The 18,488-nt window shown below is 43.8% G+C and overlaps 1 long non-coding RNA gene and 1 other non-coding gene across 3 annotated transcripts; both read right to left on the bottom strand.

The window, feature by feature from the left end:
* Positions 1-4,708: 4,708 nt before the first annotated feature.
* On the bottom strand, positions 4,709-4,862 carry LOC147160309 (5.8S ribosomal RNA). The gene has a single exon (XR_015090616.1). It is a non-coding gene; the product is annotated as a 5.8S ribosomal RNA (ribosomal RNA).
* A 1,391-nt stretch (positions 4,863-6,253) lies between these two features.
* Positions 6,254-15,210, bottom strand: LOC147160308 (uncharacterized). Of its 2 annotated transcripts, XR_015090582.1 has the most exons (6): positions 15,113-15,210; positions 14,389-14,519; positions 14,135-14,297; positions 13,596-13,658; positions 12,460-12,513; positions 6,254-7,601 (listed from the first exon to the last, which is right to left on the bottom strand). It is a non-coding gene; the product is annotated as an uncharacterized LOC147160308 (long non-coding RNA). The 2 variants fall into 2 exon arrangements; XR_015090581.1 differs by lacking the exon at positions 6,254-7,601 and having other exon boundaries at positions 12,194-12,513.
* Between the last annotated feature and the right edge of the window lie 3,278 nt (positions 15,211-18,488).

Below are 18,488 nucleotides of genomic sequence, written 5' to 3'. Positions count from 1 at the left end.
TCTCGGTTGTTGCTGGGTGATTGCCTGGTGCAGGGTAAATGGCTCCAGCCGGTGTCCTTGCCGGTCGGGTGGAGGAGATGTGATACCACGTATCACCTTTTCCGTGCAGGTGAACTGCAGAAGATGTCCTCTCCGTCACCTTGTGGGGTCCTGTCCACCTGGGCTCAGACCATTTTGGTTAATCACTTTCAACCATACATATTCACAATCATTTATTTCTGAAGGAACATCTGGTTGTTGTTTTTTTGTTAGCTGGGAGTTAGTAAATGTTAGTTGGTTGAGTTCTGGAGGTCCTGGAACATGCGTCTCTTTCCAATGGAGCTGTTGGAGCCGGAAATGGTCTGTTGGTGTGACATTCAAACAGAGTCCAGCCTTTGGCTGAGTTAAGTGACATTTGCACATTCATTAATGCAACAGGAAGAGCTTGTAGCCAATTCAAATTTGATGAGGCCAGTGCTTTAGCCAATTTTCCTTTAATATTTCTATTCATTCGCTCAACCTGTCTTTGGTATTGGGGATAATACACTGAACCAAATATGTTTTAATCCCAATGCCTTTTCTACTGCTTGTAGATGTTTGTTTTTTGAAATGGGTTCCATTGTCTGATCAAATTTTTCTAAGAAACCCATGTGATGGTATGTAATGATTAATCAAATGTTTTACCACGATATTTACTGTTTCAGATTTGCAGGGATATGCCTCTGGCCATCCTGAAAAGGAATCCACTATTACCAGCAAATATCTGTATCCTGACACTGGTTTTATCATGTCAGTGAAATCCATCGAAACCACCTGACCAGGAGGTGCCGTGGGGAGGTTTAGATGTAGGCATACTGTTATACCTGTTGCAAACACTGCAGTCCTGCAGTTCACTTTTAACAATTTGTCTCATGAAAGGATGCCACCAGGTGTGTAGTCATCTCAGTGTTTCTTCCACACCTAAATGGCATATTCCATGGCCTTCAGAAATTTGATTTTTCAATTATTTCTGAGAGGGAATACATTTACCTTCTTTTCACCATATACCTGCTTCATCTTTTTGTCCCCCTTTGGACATCCACACACTCTTTTCTTCTGGACTTGCTTTTTCCTGCCACAATTTAACTGTTTCTGTGGTTATTTCTTGACCTTCTCCTAATTCACTTTCGCTCACCATCAATTGTAATGTTGGGCTGTAGCCCGCCGCTTCCTTTGCCGCTTTGTCTGCCGAATCATTTCCTATCTCCCCCTTCTGATAAAGAACAGCAGAAACACTGCTGTTTTTTTCAGAAACATCCAGATAGAGCATGCGACTGTATTCAGGAATCGCAAGAGCTGCAGCAGTGGAAAGATGCTGTTTCAAGGAGATGAAGAGCAGAGACCTGGTGGCTTCAACACAAGAAGTTTCAGATGGAGCTGTCAGCAAGAGGTCATCCACATACTGCACCAAAAAAAAACATCCAGAGGAAGTTGGAGAGGTGACAGCAACTGTTGAAGGTAATCATTGAAAAGTCCAGGAGACAACGCAAAGCCTTGAGGAAGACGAGTGTAGGAGAAACATTCATTATTCCACCTAAATGCAAAATACTTCTGCATAGACGGGTCAAGAGGAATGCAAAATAATGCATTAGCAAGATCAATGCAAGTGAAATGAGCGTGGGTTGATGCAATTTGAGACAGAAAAAGTAGGAGTTAAGACGACCGTATCAATCGCTCACAGGTCATAAATCATACTGTCGGTTGTTTCACTTCTATGGTGCCTACCCAGAAGCTGGTGCTCCAAAACGGAAGTGGGTAAAAATGTGTTAGACTGAATCCAATAAGCATCAAATGACGGGAAATAGAGGAATTAAGAGTGAAATAAATTTGGCCAATCAGTGGCCTGCAAACAAATCACCCATGTTCAATTCCCATATGTTGTTTTCAATTTCCTGAAATGCCTCGCTATAGATCTCATCCCCTGATCTGTCATAGTACAGAGTGCAATGCATACAATCAGTTACCATATCATAAGATCTGAGGTTACGAACCCAAGGTGACCAGAGAATCCAAAAATGCTCAGATTCGAGCCAACCACTGGAGTCAGTGGCGCATGCCACAGGGCATTGTTCAACAAGCGGGAACTGGGAGGTGGAACTAGAGGCAGACGAGGCAGAGCAGCAGTAGGTGTTATCATCCGGAAATTCCAGGATAAGTTCATCAGGGCTGCATTTGATGAGAGGGCATGTGGCGATGAGGAGATCTCATCATTGTGGAAACTGTCCACCAAATGGAGGCAAATACTGTTGGTTTGGCACCGGGGAATGTTGTTGCTGCAGCGTGCAGTTTGTTGGCCTCTGCCTCGCCACCCAGACGCTTGAGGTCGCTGTCTGCAATTGCGGGCCCAATGACCAGGCCGTCCACAATTGAAGCAAATGTTAGGCCACCCATGGGGCACACCTTGACCCATGAATGAACCTGCTTGATACATCATGACTCTTTTTCTTTATTATGTCATAGCAGAGTTACCAGTGGGCGGGTCAACTTTGGCTAACATGGGTGCCTGCAAGATTTGGGAATGAGTCAAAGGCCGATGAGGAAGAAAAGCTGGACCTTTGGAAGATTCCTCTGGGTCGGGTGGGCACCTGAAAGATTCTGGACATGACACTTTAACTCTGCTACTTAATTCTGTAACTGAGCAATGTACAACCTGTTTTCCACTTCCTCATTCGAAAGGCCTGTGTGTGTTCTGCAGCGCCATTTCCACAACTTTCTTATCATTCTCTCTCACCCTCCCTTTGGAGACAGCCTACCAGTTCAGCCTTCTTTTCCTTTTATTTATTTTTTAAACAGTTACTTCTCACTTCCCTCCCTCTTTTACTCCCCGCACAGTCACATGCATTCCTAATTTACTCACCAAGCACACTTATTCAGAATGGTTTGGTATTTGCCACAAATTGAACCATTCATTTTCCCAATGAAATTTTCCCTTTATTGTGTTTTATTTATTGATTTATTTATTTACTTACTTACTTACTTTCTTATTTATTATTATTATTATTTATTATTATTTCATTGACGTCTTATTATGGAACCACAGTTACACATAGGCCTTTTTTTTCCCTTATTCAAAGACACTTGCTTATTCCCAAAAAAAAGTGTCCGAGCCTTAATTTCTCAGAAGTGGTCGAACTATTCCTCTTATTTCAAGAGTGCTTGACTAGGACCAAACAAAAGCACTCGAACCTTAATTTATCAAAACCACTCGACCATATACAAGGACTTTAGTTTCTAGGGTTCTAAAATAGAACAAAACCACCTTGTATATTTAATGTCTTAGTAAAACCAAAAACAAGGATTTCTTATTTCTAGGGATTCCATAAAGGAACGAAACTACCTTGTGTTTTACTCAGAAGTACTCTTATTTCAAGAGTGCTTGACAAGGACCAAACAAAACAATCTTTCTTCTGCGCTTATTTCTTTGTAACGTTACCCCATTTACAAGGACTTCAGTTTCTAGGATTCTAAAATAGAACAAAACCACCTTGTATATTTAATGTCTCAGAAAAACCAAAAACAAGGATTTCTTATTTCTAGGATTCCATAATGGAACAAAACTACCTTGTGGTTTAGATTTACTAATATCTGTTCACTCAGATCTCATATACAATTTAGTCAAAAATTAGATGACGTGAAAACAGGTCTCGGAGTATTCAACAGAAAGGTGGCGGGTGGTCATAAATATTTACTAACTTTACTTGGCTGTTACTTAGTGATGTTACACTCGAAGTAGAAGCTCAAGACAAGTGTCGAGCGCTCGCGGCAGAAGTAGCTCCCGCCATTGATGGGCTAATGTGCTAAAGTTAATTTACCAAAGATAGGTGGTCTTCATCATCAAGCAGTTTTGCATTTTTAAAACGGGATATGTGCCAGATGCTGGAGCAAACTAGAAAAGCAATTAGAACCTAAAGATTATTATAAATCTAGTCACCACATTTATTCGAAAGATGAGAAGAAGCATTTAACAAGAGGTATCCCTTAAGGTACTTGTCGACTATCGGTCTCGTGCCTGTATTTAGCCTTTGATGGAGTTTACCACCCGCTTTGGGCTGCATTCCCAAACAACCCGACTCCGAGAAGGCCGCGCCCCGGCGCGCCGGGGGCCGTTACCGGCCTCACACCGTCCTCGGGCGGAGCCTCCATCAGAAGGACTCGGGCCCCTACCGGGCGGCGCCGGGCAAAGCGACCTTCCGTACGCCATATTTCCCGCGCCCTCCAACGGGCGGGGATTTGGCGCTGGGCTCCTCCCTCTTCGCTCGCCGCTACTGGGGGAATCCTGGTTCGTTTCTTTTCCTCCACTTAGTAATATGCTTAAATTCAGCGGGTCGTCTCGTCTGATCTGAGGTCGGAGCCGAGTTAGGGGTTAGCGGGCGGCCGAGAAAGCCGCGTTCGCTGTGGGGATGAGGAGTTCGCGCCGGCAAACCCCCATCCCCCCGCCGCCATGCCTGCCTGGACCGTGGACCCGGGGGCCGCGACGCGGGCTGCGCGAGGGGAGAAGGGAGTCCTCCACCGGCAGCCGCGAAGTGCCCCGCGGGACGCGCGGAGACGGAGGGACGGTGGGGGGGAAAGGCGCGGCGCTAGGTCTGCAATTGGGGGCACGAGGGCCGCGCCTCGGAAGGGCGGCCCGCGACGGCCCCAGCCGCGGGAGGACGGGTCCTCCCACCCCCTGTTTTCCCGATCGATTGCGAAGCGACGCTCAGACAGGCGTGGCCCCGGGAGGGACCCGGGGCCTCAAGGTGCGTTCGAAGTGTCGATGATCAATGTGTCCTGCAATTCACATTAGTTCTCGCAGCTAGCTGCGTTCTTAATCGACGCACGAGCCGAGTGATCCACCGCTAAGAGTCGTATAGAGTTTGGTTGTTTTGTAGGTTGCCAGGTTTCGAGAAGGGAGGGGGTTAAGGAGTTCTGGGGGATGGCGCCGCCGGGCGCTCCCCCCCTGCCCCGCGCGCGGACGGCGGGGGCCAGGGGGGGGAGACTTTGTCCCTCTAAGAAGCTGTACGCCGACCGCTCGGGGGCCGCGTAGCTAGTTAGCATGTCGGAGTCTCGTTCGTTATCGGAATTAACCAGACAAAGCGCTCCACCAACTAAGAACGGCCACGACCACCACACGGAATCGAGAAAGAGCTGTCAATCTGTCAATCCTGTCCGTGTCCGGGCCGGGTGAGGTTTCCCGTGTTGAGTCAAATTAAGCCGCAGGCTCCACTCCTTTTTTTTTTTTTTTCTTCTTTTTTTCTTTTCTAAGAGCTCAGTATTGTTCATTCGGAAATGTCATCATCATTGCTCTTTTATTTTTTATTTATTTTTTTTATTTTATTTTTTATTTTTGTGTGTGTGTGTGTGTGGGTGAGTATGTGTATGTGCGTGCGTGCGTGCGTGTATTTGTTAGCTCACCAGAAAACCTATTAGAAAAAATCTCATACCATTCACCTAAACCGAACACCAGGAGACCCGAGGGGACCAAAGAAAACCAAGGAAGGTGAAATCCAGCACCGACCAGACACCCCCCACCAGAACTCCTCCCCAGCCCAAGAAACATCCAGACCCCAACAAATCCAAAAAACATAAAATCAGGGAGGCCTCAAGAGACCAAAGGAGAGACCGAGAAAAGGAAGGAAGGACAGACGAAGCCGCGTGAGATCCGCAGACACCAGCCTCCACCGATTCAATGACCTGAGGAGGAAACAGATTGTGTCTGAGTTTCGGTAGATGCTGGTGTGGTGGATCTGGCATGCATGAAAATCTCCACCAAAGAGGGGAGCCATCGACCCCCGCCGGAACAGAGCAAGCGCAACACCTCAGGGCCCCCCAGGCCGCGGCAGCGCCAAAGGACGACCCCCGGGCCCCGCCAGGGCCACCGGCCGGAGAGCAAACCCAGGAGCAGGAGCGCTCCCCGCCCCAACACGGCCCGCGCCCCCAACCCAACGCAGCAGAACGGGGCACTGCAGGCCCGCCAGGCACTTCACCGGCCCCCAACCACCGCAACCCCCACGCCCCCCACCCCAACCCAGCCCCAGGTCCCCAATCCCCCAGACACCCCCCACCCCCAGCACCCCCACCCCGCAACCCCCACCACCGCCCCCCCCAACAAAGCCACCCCCCCCGACCCCACCCCGACCAACCGGCAGCCCCCCAACCCCCGACCCCCAGGGACCACCCGCACCCAGGCACCGGCGCCGAAGAGGGGCCGGACAGCGGAGCGGAGAGGGCAGCCGCGCCCACCCCACCCCCCGCCGTGTGGAGGGACGGAACACCGGGGGCAGAAGGGGGAGATGGGGGCACCGGAGGGCGGCCGACACCCCCGAACCCCAGGCCCAGCGGGGGAAGGCCCCGGTCGTCACCCCAGCGTTCTCTGTGAAAGTTAACCCCTGTTACTGAGTCCGCCAGCTCGCCGACTGGCGAACTCTACCCCTAAACCGTGAATGTGACCCCACCCAGTGTATATACAAGTGTGTGTGTGTGTCGTGCATTAAAATTAGGAGCAGGTGAACCGGAGCCGATGGAAATGATATTCCCACGCTCCGATCCACCCGCCTCCCAAGTATGTTACTGAGTGTATGTGGTGCATTAAAAAAAATAGATAGGGCGGGGACACGGACAGGGGACCGCAGCACTGCTCTATACTGCGGCCCCCAACCGATGGCACCCCCACAAGTTGTGTGGTGTATTAAAATTGGAGGGGAGTTGTAGGGTGAAGACGGTGTTTCCACCCTACCCCACCCCCCAAAGTGTGTTATGTGCCCTATATGTCTATAAAAGTGTATTGTGCAAACCTAGTGTAGTGAGTTAAGAGGAGCGACCAGCGGGGCCCTCCCCAACCGGGCGGGGGCAGGAGGCGCACCGGCCCACCAAGCCCCCACCCACCCCACCGGGACCCCGGCGGGCATATGGGACCCGTCCGGCGGGGCGATAGGGCTCGTCCCCCGGATACTGGGTCCCGCCCGAGGTGCCAGGACGCCCACTGGAGCAGGGCGGGCATGACATCAAACCCCAGCCACCCCCGCCGGCCCCCGTAGAACCGAGACCCGGGCCATAGCACCGAGACCCGGGCCATGGATGGAGCCCCCGGCCCAGGGGAGGGGAAGGAAGGCGTACCGGAGAGGGGGAAGGGAGGGGGGAAGGAGACGACAAGAAGGGCAGGGGGCAGCGGCAGGGCCGCAGAGAGAGGGGGAGAGGAGGAGGAAGGGTGACGAGGGAGAAGGGACAGGGAGGCGGAGGACGGGCGGGGAGAGGCGAGGAGGGAGAGGCAGCAAGGGGGAGGAAGGGGGAGGGGAGAGGGAACCACCGGGCACCCCGGCGGCCCACAGGCCGCGTCGCCGGGCCCAGAGCGACGGACCGCGCCGGAACGGCGCCGCCCCGACACCAGGGAAAGCCCTGCAACGCAGCACCCCCCAAGAAACCCAGGGAACGGCCAAGACGCAGCCGCCACCCAGCAGCCAACAGAGGGGCAGACCCGCCCACGCCCAGCCAGGGGGGACAGCACCCACAGAATTAACCCACTGGCATGCCGTGAATCCGAATATCAACCCCTGGTGCCCATCGGAGGTGAATCCGCTCGATCCCGCTGGCAGCAGACGGGTTCCTGACTATAGAAACACAACCATTAGTTACAAATTGCCTAATACAGAAACATCAATGCAAGTTATAACGCTGCTGTGGCTCTCGCTAACAGGCAGAATTAAGATCCAAGTTTAGGTTAAAAAATTCTATATACGTAGACCATGTTTCTTTAAATTTTGACATTTGGTTTTTATTTGAGGCAGATATTTTTTCCATTAAAATATGATTTATGAGGAGGTTAGACCATTGGTCGATATTCAAAGTTTGTTTATTTTTCCAGTTAACAAGAATTGTTTTTTTTGCGATAGTAAGGGCTACAAGTATAGATTGAAATTGTTTATGTGGTAAGTCAATTGTTGTTAAGTCACCTAGCAAACACAAGTTTGGAGAGAACGGTATCCTACAGTCCAAGACAGCGGAAAGTTTTTCTAAGACTTTAGTCCAGAAACACATAACCGGAGTACATAACCATAAAGCATGAAAATAAGTGTCTGTAGTGTTTTGTAAACACTGGAGACAAATGTCGGAGTCTGAGAGTCCCATTTTCTTCATCATATATTGAGTAATGTATGTTCTGTGAATAATTTTATATTGGATAAGTTGTAAATTTGTGTGTTTTGTCATTTTAAAAACATTTTCACAAACTTGAATCCAAAAGACAGATTCCGGAGCTATAGACAAGTCTGTTTCCCATTTTGAGATGGGTAAAGACGTTTTATCAGTATATGAAAGTAACTTATATATTTTTGAGAGTTTTTTTGTTGTTGTCGGAGAAAGCTTGGTAATATCTTTAGCTAAAACAGGCGGTTGGAGCGTACCCTGGAGTGTTGGAATTTGTTTATTTATCATACTTTTAACTTGCAAATAATGTAAAAAGTTTCCGTTTTTTATTTTGTATTTTTGGAGCAAGGATGTATATGATATAAACATATTATCTGAGAAGAGATGGTGGAGATGTGTAATTCCTTTCTGCTCCCACACATTCAAATAAAACGATTGGTTGTTAATTTGAAAGTCGGGGTTATGCCATAGGGGAGAAAGCCCGCTGGGCTCCACTTGGGCTTTTGTCATTTCTAGTGCCTTCCACCAGGCAGTCAGGGTGGCGGAAATCATTGGATTTTTAAAGCAGTTATGTCGCTTAATCGATGTTGTAATAAAGAGTAAATCTAGGAGTCTGAGGTTATTACAATCCTTCTGTTCTAGTTCCAGCCAACAGTTAGTATCTCTATTGGGTTGTGCCCATAAAATAATATATTGTAGCTGGTTGGCTATATAATAGTGCATAAAATTTGGTGCCTCTAGACCTCCTTTGGATTTATTTTTCTGAAGAGTAGATAGACTAATCTTTGCTTCTTTTTTTTTTCCAGTAAAATTTTGTAACGGCTGAGTCCAACAACTGGAACCAGTTAGCCGTAGGTTTAAATGGAATCATTGAGAAAAAATAGTTTATTTTGGGTAAAACTTTCATTTTAATAGTGGCTATTCGTCCTATTAGAGAAATAGGAAGATTATTCCAGCGCTCCAAGTCACTATAAATGCTATCCAGAAGTGGAGTGAAATTTAAATGAACTAAATCAGTTAATTTAGGTGAGATTTTTATGCCTAAGTATTTTTAAATTACCTATAGGAAATGAGTAGTATGGGTCCTGGCTTGCAGGGTCCCATGAATTTTCTGTAATAGGTAGAAGTGTTGATTTTGTCCAGTTAATAGAATAGTCTGATAACTGTGAGAATTTAGTTATTAAGTTAAATACTTACCCTAACGAAATAGCAGGCTTTTCTAAATAAAGTAAAATATCATCGGCATATAGATTAATTTTATGTTCTGTTACCCCAGAGTGAATCCCTTGAATCATTCTTTCCTGGCGTATGGCTAATGCAAGCGGTTCAATAAATATTGCAAATAATAAAGGCGACAGTGGGCATCCCTGTCTTGTGCCTCTCTGTAGAGTAAAACTCTTAGATATAATCCCATTAGTAGTAACAGTAGCTTTAGGAGAATCATATAATACTGACACCCAGTGAATAAATGACTTCCCAAAGCCAAATTTATTTAAAACAGCAAAGAGGAAGGACCAGTTAACTTTATCAAAAGCTTTTTCTGCATCCAATGATATAATAACTGCCTTTTTATCATGCCGCTGTGACATTCTAATAAGGTTAAAGAGCCTTCTAATATTATTAGTAGAGTGACGCTCTTTAATAAAGCCTGTTTGGTCGCTATGAATGATTGTCGGGATTACTGTTTCTAATCTAGATGTAAAAGCCTTAGTGATTATTTTAATATCAGTGTTAATTAGTGAAATCGGACGGTAACTTGATGGAAGGGTGGGGTCTTTTTCTGGCTTTAATAAAAGTTTAATTGCTGCTGTATTCATGTGTGGGCGTATGTGACCATTAGTTTTAATTTCTGTTACTACTCTTAAGAATAGTGGAGCAAGCATTGACCAGAAGTGCTTTAAAAATATAGCCGGATAACCATCCGGGCCAGGTGCTTTGCCATTTGGCATACTATCTAGAGCACTGTACAACTCGTTTATAGTAAGTGGTGCATCTAACATATCTTTATATTCAGTAGTTACCTGAGGTATATTTAAGCTACTGAGGAATGCCTCAATATGCTCTGGGTTAGGTTTATTAGTTTCTGAGTATAGGTTGTGATAATAATTATAAAAAATTTGATTAATTTCTTCTGGTGATTGTGTACATTCACCAGTTGTCCCTTTAATAGCCGTTATAAGCGATTTTCCCGATTACGTTGAAGTTGGTTTGCAAGAAATTTACCTGATTTGTTATTATATTCAAAGTTGTTGTATCTCAATTGTTGTATTATAAACTCTGTCTTTTTAGTTAACATATCGTCTAACTGTATTTTTGTATTTTGTAAGTCAGTCCATATTTGGTTATTTGGGTTTATTGCGTACTCATCCGTCAGTTGTTTAATTTTATCTTCCAAGTCTTTTTCTAATTTTTGATCCTGTTTCTTTTTATAAGATGAATATGATATAATTTTACCTCTAATTACTGCTTTCCAGAGAAGAGCTGGAGATAGGTCTGGAGAGTCATTTATTTCCAAAAAGTCTGCCCATTCTTTTCTTATAATTTTGTCAAATTCTGCGTCGTTTAGTATTGAGATGTTAAAACGCCATGTAGGCGGTGGTTTAAAGGTATAATCAACTTGTAGGGAAAGGGAGACTGGTGCATGGTCGCTAATAATAATAGGATGTATTTTTGTAACGGTTTTATCAGCAATAGAATTATTTGTAAGAAAAAAATCAATTCTTGAAAAGGACCGGTGCACAGCAGAAAATAAGGTAAATTCCTTCTTATTTGGGTTTTTAAGTCTCCAGCTGTCGACGAGGCCAAAGTCATCCATATATTCCCCTATTACTTTTGTAGATTGTGATCGCCTTATACATGTTGTTTTATTAGAACAATCTATTAATGGATTTAAGGTTGTGTTAAAGTCTCCTCCAATAATAATAGTAGAGTTCGCTGCTAATTCAAACAGCTTAGAGAAAAATTCATGGAAAAAAGCCGGATCATCATTATTTTCACTTTCATTGCGTCTCGGGGTTTCTCTGCGACCCTTTGACTCGCGTGCGCGTTCGTCTCCTTGGCCCATGTTTCAAGACGGGTCGGTGGGCTGCCGACATCACCGCAGACCCCTGACGGCCTTTGTACGTGAGCCTGATTCCCCGCCCTGGGCGGCGCGACCCGGCCGGCGCGCACTGGGGGCAGTCCGCGCGCGGCCAGCGCCGGGGGGCCCCGTCCGGCGGTCCGCTGGGAGGGGCGGGAGCGGGATGAGAGGGAAAAAAAGGCAACGAATGGGAAGGCGGGGAAATGCCAGACGCCCCCCCGCGCGACCCCAACTCCACCTCCAGACCCCGCACACCCGCGCACGCACGCCTTACTCCGCCGGAAGGCACAGCGAGTACGTCCCACAGCCCCGGGGTAAGCGGCGATGTCAAAGCGGGGGAGCGCTGTAGAGCGCGGGGGAGGGGTTTGGTTGACCCTGACCGACCGGGACCAGAGCCCCCGAGCCGGTCCCCCCGCGCCACCTTCGTCCCGAGCTTTTCCAGGCCAAACCGGAGCCGGTTGCGGCCCACCGCCGCGAGGGAAGTGTGCCCGGCGGGCAGCAGGCGAGCACCCGGGACGAACCGTTCGCGAGCCTCGCCGGACGACCACCGATCCTGCCGGGTTGAATCCCCCGCGCGGACTGCGCGGTCCCCTCCAGTTTACCTCTCAACGGTTTCACGGTTCTGTTGAACTCTCTCTTCAAAGTTCTTTTCAACTTTCCCTTAATATGCTTAATCTATGGCATTGCCCCTTAAACACATCTTGTGTGATACAGTCCTTCAATTACAGTATACTTTTCTATTTTACCGAGTCAGATTGAGACAATTGCTCAACATTTAGCTGCTTACAACTAAAGACAGAGGTATAAACATGGGTCATAATTTATCCTTTTGACTAAATTATATTAATTCAATGAAAACGCCTGCAATTCTGGTTGCGTGAAACAAAGATCTATGCAGATACAAATAACAGAGATAGAGATATCTTTATAATCCAAAGAAAGAAATGCATGTTAATGCGGAAAAATAATCATGCTCATTGTGATCTAGTCTTATCCAAATGTTATTTTTTGGTAGTAATACTCCTCGATACAGTTCTCTCGTATGGCGATGCACAATTAAGGTAGTCTCTGATTGATCAAAGTCAGACTAAAGTATACAATCCAATATTAATTTGTTGCATGTCCTTGCAATACACATATTGCATGAGCCATTCGTGCAACAAGATATTTTTTTATAAATTGTGCAACGTCTTGCTTCTGAAAAACGTATTTCAACATCAACATTCAAAAAGAAATCTAGTCACCTGGTCAACTTGGTCTGTGATAGCTATGTCTTCAGGTTGTGCTACAGTTGAAACCTGGTACACATGAAGAGAAAAATACATATAAAATTAAATTCTTAGTAACACACAAGACTGTACCTGTGCATTTACACAGTTACAGTACATACAGAACGATTAACAGGTTAAAGTATTGTGAATGCAAACACATTTTATTTGCCATTACAAAATTTAATTAATAAATCTGTCTGCACTACAGGGTTGTGTAAATTGGTGGTCTATTTTTCACAATGAAACAAATAACAGAAAATACACAGTCCTCAGAGTGTCCATACCTGACCAGAGTATGAATTGTGAGGACTGTATCTGTAACTCCAAATCCTCAAAACTTATTTTACACTCACAGTGTATGAATACACTGTCCTCAGAGTGTCAGTTATTCACAACTACAACATTGTGAGGACTATGCATCTGCGAGGGCTGCACAGTATTGACAAAACATGCGACATGGGTGTTTTATACAGTGATGGAGATTATTTTGACATTGAACATGGAACTAATATATATATCTTTATAATCTAATTAAAGAAAGACACGTACGTGCGGAAAAATAATCATGCTCATTGTGGTCTAGTCTATTCCAAATAACTTATTTTTGTTAGTAATGCTCCTCGATACAATTCTCTTGTATGGCGATGCACAATTAAGGTTGTCTCTGATTGGTCAAAATCAGACTCAAGTAGGGCTGGGCAATAGATCAAATTAATTTGATTAATCGTCATTTTTAAAATTGAATCGTTGAAAATTTGCTAAATCGTGAAATTTAATTTTGTCTTCTGGATTATTAAAAGCTGTTATTATGTTCTGTTACATCCAGATGTTATTGTGAGTTGTAATTTTGCACAAGTGGTGGCAGAATGCTGGATGGTTGGTTTAAAATACTTTTTATTTTATGTTTTGGCCATATCGCTTAGCCTCAGACTAAAGTATACAATCAATCCAATATTAATTTGTTGCACGTCTTTGCAATACACATATTGCATGAGCCATATATTGTGCAGCCCTAGTATCTCCACCCGCAGCCCTAGTATCTCCACCCGCCACTAATGTCTTGCTTCTGAAAACTGATTTCAACAACATTCAAAAATAAATCTAGTCACCTGGTCAATTTTGGCGCAGTCTGTGATAGCTGTGTCTTCATCAGGTTGTGCTTCAGTGGAAACCTGGGGCAGATGAATAGAAAAATACCAATACAATTAAATTCTTACTAAGACTAGACTGCTATAATGTAATTTCATGTAATCATGAATGTGCGACCAGTAATTATAGTATGTCACATGTATGACACAATATCCAAATGTCATGATAAGAAATCACGATATGATAATTAACATGACATTGTGAGGTTAGCGATACTCACGATAAATGTAAAAATAAATAAAAAATAAGTCACAATATTGTAAAAAATGAAATAAAAACAAAAAAATTATATTGAGAAAATAATGTGCTTTTGTACATAACAGTGACAAAAGAGTTGGCCAGTATTTTTACCGTCGGGTGTTTCTATCGGCTCAGTGGTTCAAAGTTTTATTGTATAATATTATATAATATATAATTAATCCTTTATGTTTTGTCAAACCTTGCATGATATCCCCCAAAAAAACTAAATGAAGTATGACAACACACCATATAAACATACCATAGTGTTTTTCCATTGTAGCGAAATTCAAACATGAAAACCTTCCGGGCATCATGATACACTCTCAGCCTGTTTTCACGTTCCTCTTTGCTTATAACTTCTACTCGATATTCAGTAGGAAAGACTCCCTTCTGAAAGGAGCAGGAACTGAACACTCCTCGACCTTACAAAGAAAAAAGGATACAACAGAAATATATCATTGTAACAATAATGAAAACTAGGCCCATACTAAAGAATATTTTACCAATACTCACCTTTGAATGAATTAATATATTTTATGGTGAAGCCATCCTTGTCTTTACCTAAGGATGAAAAGTATGCTGCCTCTTCTTTGCCCTCTGTGGCCTCATGACTGACATATCTCACTGAAGATAATGATCTAAAGCTATACAAAAAAATGAGTTTCAATCAGTTTGATAGGTAACTTGGTGCAGAAGTTGACTTTCAGTGTACCATAATAGCCTGTGCAGTGTGCAGTAAATGTGCCAATAAATATAAAATACAGTAACATTACATAAAATATAATATTTACATAAATTAAATATAATGAACACTAACAGACTTTACTGAAATATTTCTATTGAAAGAACACATTTAAGTAAACACAAATGCAGCAATTTACCGATACTTCACTGGTAATACTCAGCCATTGTATATTTTCACATCACAAACCAGCCTATCAAACCAGCCTGTTGTTGCTTTCCTCTTAAAATTTTCAATTAGCATTTATCTTACTCAACAGACGGTTAGCTCTGCTATACTAACCGTCGCTAACAAAAGCGTAGCGATTCTAAATAATTAGCTGCATCCATCATAATCAACAGATGGTTAGGTATGCTAACGTAAGCTCAGCTGCACTTACACTGAACTTGCATTATAATTCATTTCCGCGAAATTGCAAGAGGGAGCAATGTACACAAGCGACCAACATTAAAAGAAACAAGTTTCTGGAGGAAAAATGTCGCGCTTCAAACCTACCTCATTAGCACAGCTGCACGCCATCACGTCTCGTGAAGTAATTAAAGCCGGGGGCGGTTCTCTATCGGGGCTGCTAGATGACGTCACTTCCGTACCCTGTCCAATATAATAAATCACATTTAAATCAACAAATTGGTTCAGTCGTTGGATTATGAACATTGTTGTATGATTTACAGTGTCAATAAAAATAAATAAATATCACATTTAAAATTAACCCCAAAGGCTCATATACTAAATTAATTACCACAGACGAAAACAAAGGATATTGTTGCTAGAATTATAGATAATTTTGTAACCGTAAAATGTGATTTCAGTTTCTGTTTTTTAAAAAGTTTTTTTTTCATTAACGAAAATGTTTTTCTGCTTTAGTAATTAAAATAACCTTGCTGTTGTCACACAGTTGCTGTCCGAGGATGTTTTGGTACTATACTTTAGTAATGGATGCATGTGTTTTTTGGCAAAATTGTGAGCGAGCCCAATTCCTTGGCTTAGAAGCAACCCTGCAAATGAATGGTCACATGATGCTTTACTGTTGGCATGAAGCAGGACTGATGGTAGCGCTCACCTTTTCTTCTCCAGACAAGCATTTTTCCGGATGCCGCAAACAGTTGGAAAGGGGGTTAATCAGAGAAAATAACTTTAACTCTTTTTTCCTTATTTTATTCTGTATTTATGGATTCCCTTTTTCACTGGTCACACCAGGCCATCCTCCAAAAATCTTACTCCCTCACCATGGGTGTAGATTAACTCATACCTGCTTACTGCCATTTCTGAGCAAGCTCTACACTGGTAGTGATCTCTTATCCCGCAGCTGAATCAACTGTGGGAGCAGTTTTTTGGGTGCCCTGAAGCCTTCTTCACTTAAAGTTTGTAAGGCCACTAAAGGAAATTACTTTAATTTTCATGGCAAATAGGGACTTTGCAATTCATCTAATCACTATAACATTCTGGAGTACATGCAAATTGCTATCATAAAAAAACAATAATAATAAGTCAGCACTGCAGATTTTTAGAAAATCAATGTAATTCTCAAAACTTTTGGCCACTGGTGTACAGAAAGATGTTATATTGTAAAGGCAGGGTGGGATGTTAAATGATGAATCAATGTACTGCACTGACAGTTTCTGTCTCTGCCTCCAGCTGTTCAAAGTGATGTGATAAACAGCTGTTAACCATTGTACATTTTCAAATAAACAACCACTGAAAGAATTAAATACTGAAATATATAATTAAATGTTATAGGGTATTTCAATATTTAATTTATCTACTTAGGAATTGGTGGCTGCAAAAAAAATAAAGGCTCTGCGTCTACAGACAAACATTCACAATACACAGCATTTTGAGAAAAAACTAAATTATGGAGACATGTGCGTAATTGTGGGGACATGTGACGGTCAGCCAATCAAATGCTGTGAAATATACACTGGTGTGAATTATTCATGAAGTGGTGCATTACAAGGACCTGCCTACAGGGGGCATCATCAAATACACACAAAAATCCACAAATTCACGTAATTATGGTTTACTAGGACATTGGCTAAAACTTTGGATTTAAACCTTCTACAGCCCTGGAAGCACTTCAGCATTGAAGGAATTATGAGGACATGGGCTGTGTCCTCATAATTCAAAATATCCTTGAAGCGCTGTGTGTATTCAGGTGAAATGTCCTCATAATACAAAAAGGCAAACACACACACACTCGCGCAAGCACACGCACGCACACACGCACCCCCCCCCCCCCCCCCACACACACACGGGAAGGCCCCATGTTCATGTGATCAGGAGCAATATCCATACGCTAGAAAGCCTCCGAGGCTTTCAAGTCAATGAATGGACGCATGAATGCATGTGCCACTGTGCTGTTTCAGCTACTTCGTTCTTGCTAACTCTTTCCTTTGTCAGAGACAGATGCCAACAGCCTCACACAGTCTCACACTATCACCAAAACTTTACACATGTACAGTTTAGTGTCATGGGCTCATTAGGATGCATAAAATTAGGGCCGATTCATCTAAAATTGTAATCCCTAAACCCTTCAAACATCATCCAAGATAATCGGCTACAGTAATCAGATTGTTTTTACCGGTCTCATTTTTTATTACACATAAATCTATACAATAACCTTGTATCTGTAAATATATAGTCATTTTGTATTGCCCTTGTATATGTGGCGCGCACATTTATTGGGAGTGCATACATTATTTTAGTACCTGGAGAATGTCCACGCAGGGACCAGTAGAACATGGAAGCGCCACACGGGAAGGCTGGAGACTAGATTTGAACCCTGGACTGCTGAATTGTAAGGTAGGCATGCTTGGGCCACCAAGCCACTAAGTTTGCCTTTAAAGCAAAAACTGATTTGCACATCGCCATGTCTTCAAATTCACATCACACATTGATGGGGACCTTCTGCTTATACTGCAATTCATTTTTTCATCAAAATAACACTTCCTGTATTTTTCTGAATTTTGGGGTTGTTATTACAGATCAATAACTTCGTGATTGTACATCGTCATTTCTCCAAACTCACATCACACATGGATGGGGGACCTCCTGCTTATACTACAACTCTTTTTTCAGCAAAATAACACTTCCTGTATTTTTCTGAATTTTTGGGTTGTTTTTTTGGTTGCAATTACAGATCAATAACCTCAGGATTTTATATCGTCATGTCTCCAAACTCACAGCACTCAAGGATGGGGACCTCCTGCTTATACTACAACTCTTTTTTTTCCCAGCAAAGTAACGCTTCCTGTATTCTTTTAAAATGTTATGGTTGTTATTACAGATCAATAACTTCACGATTGTACATCGTCATTTCACCAAACTCACATCACACATTGATGGGGACCTCCTGCTTATACTACAACTCTTTTTTTTCTGCAGAATTTTTGGGTTGTTTTTTGGGTTGTAATTACAGATCAATAACTTCATGATTGTACATCGTCATGTCTTCAAAGGCTGATTTTCATCCCAACTGCTTCGCACTCGGCTGCGAACCACTCCAGTGAGAGTTAAAGATCACGGCTTGAAGAAGCCAACAGCACCACTTCATCTGCAAAAAGCAGAGATGCAATGTTGAGGCCACCAAACCGGAAGTCCTGAACTGCAACGCTCACTGGAAATAAATTCGACTTACTGCCGGCAATGCAGACCAAACTCTGATATCGACCAAACAGCCCATATCAGGGGGCTCGGAATCCCCCACAGGATTCCCCGAGGGACATGGTCAAACGCCTTCTCCAAGTCCACAAAGCACATGTAAACTGGTTGAGCAAACTCCCATGCACCCTCGAGGATCCGATCAGCTGCCTCAACAATGGAGGCGCGGAACATGGTCCACTCAGACGCAATGTCTCCCGCCTCCCCCGGGACA

This window comes from Leptonotus elevatus, chromosome 17 (genome assembly GCF_054856555.1).
Source record: "Leptonotus elevatus isolate MCC_2025b chromosome 17, RoL_Lele_1.0, whole genome shotgun sequence".
NCBI lineage: Eukaryota > Metazoa > Chordata > Actinopteri > Syngnathiformes > Syngnathidae > Leptonotus > Leptonotus elevatus.
Note: the sequence above shows the minus strand (reverse complement) of the source record. Positions and strands in the feature narration are given on the sequence as shown.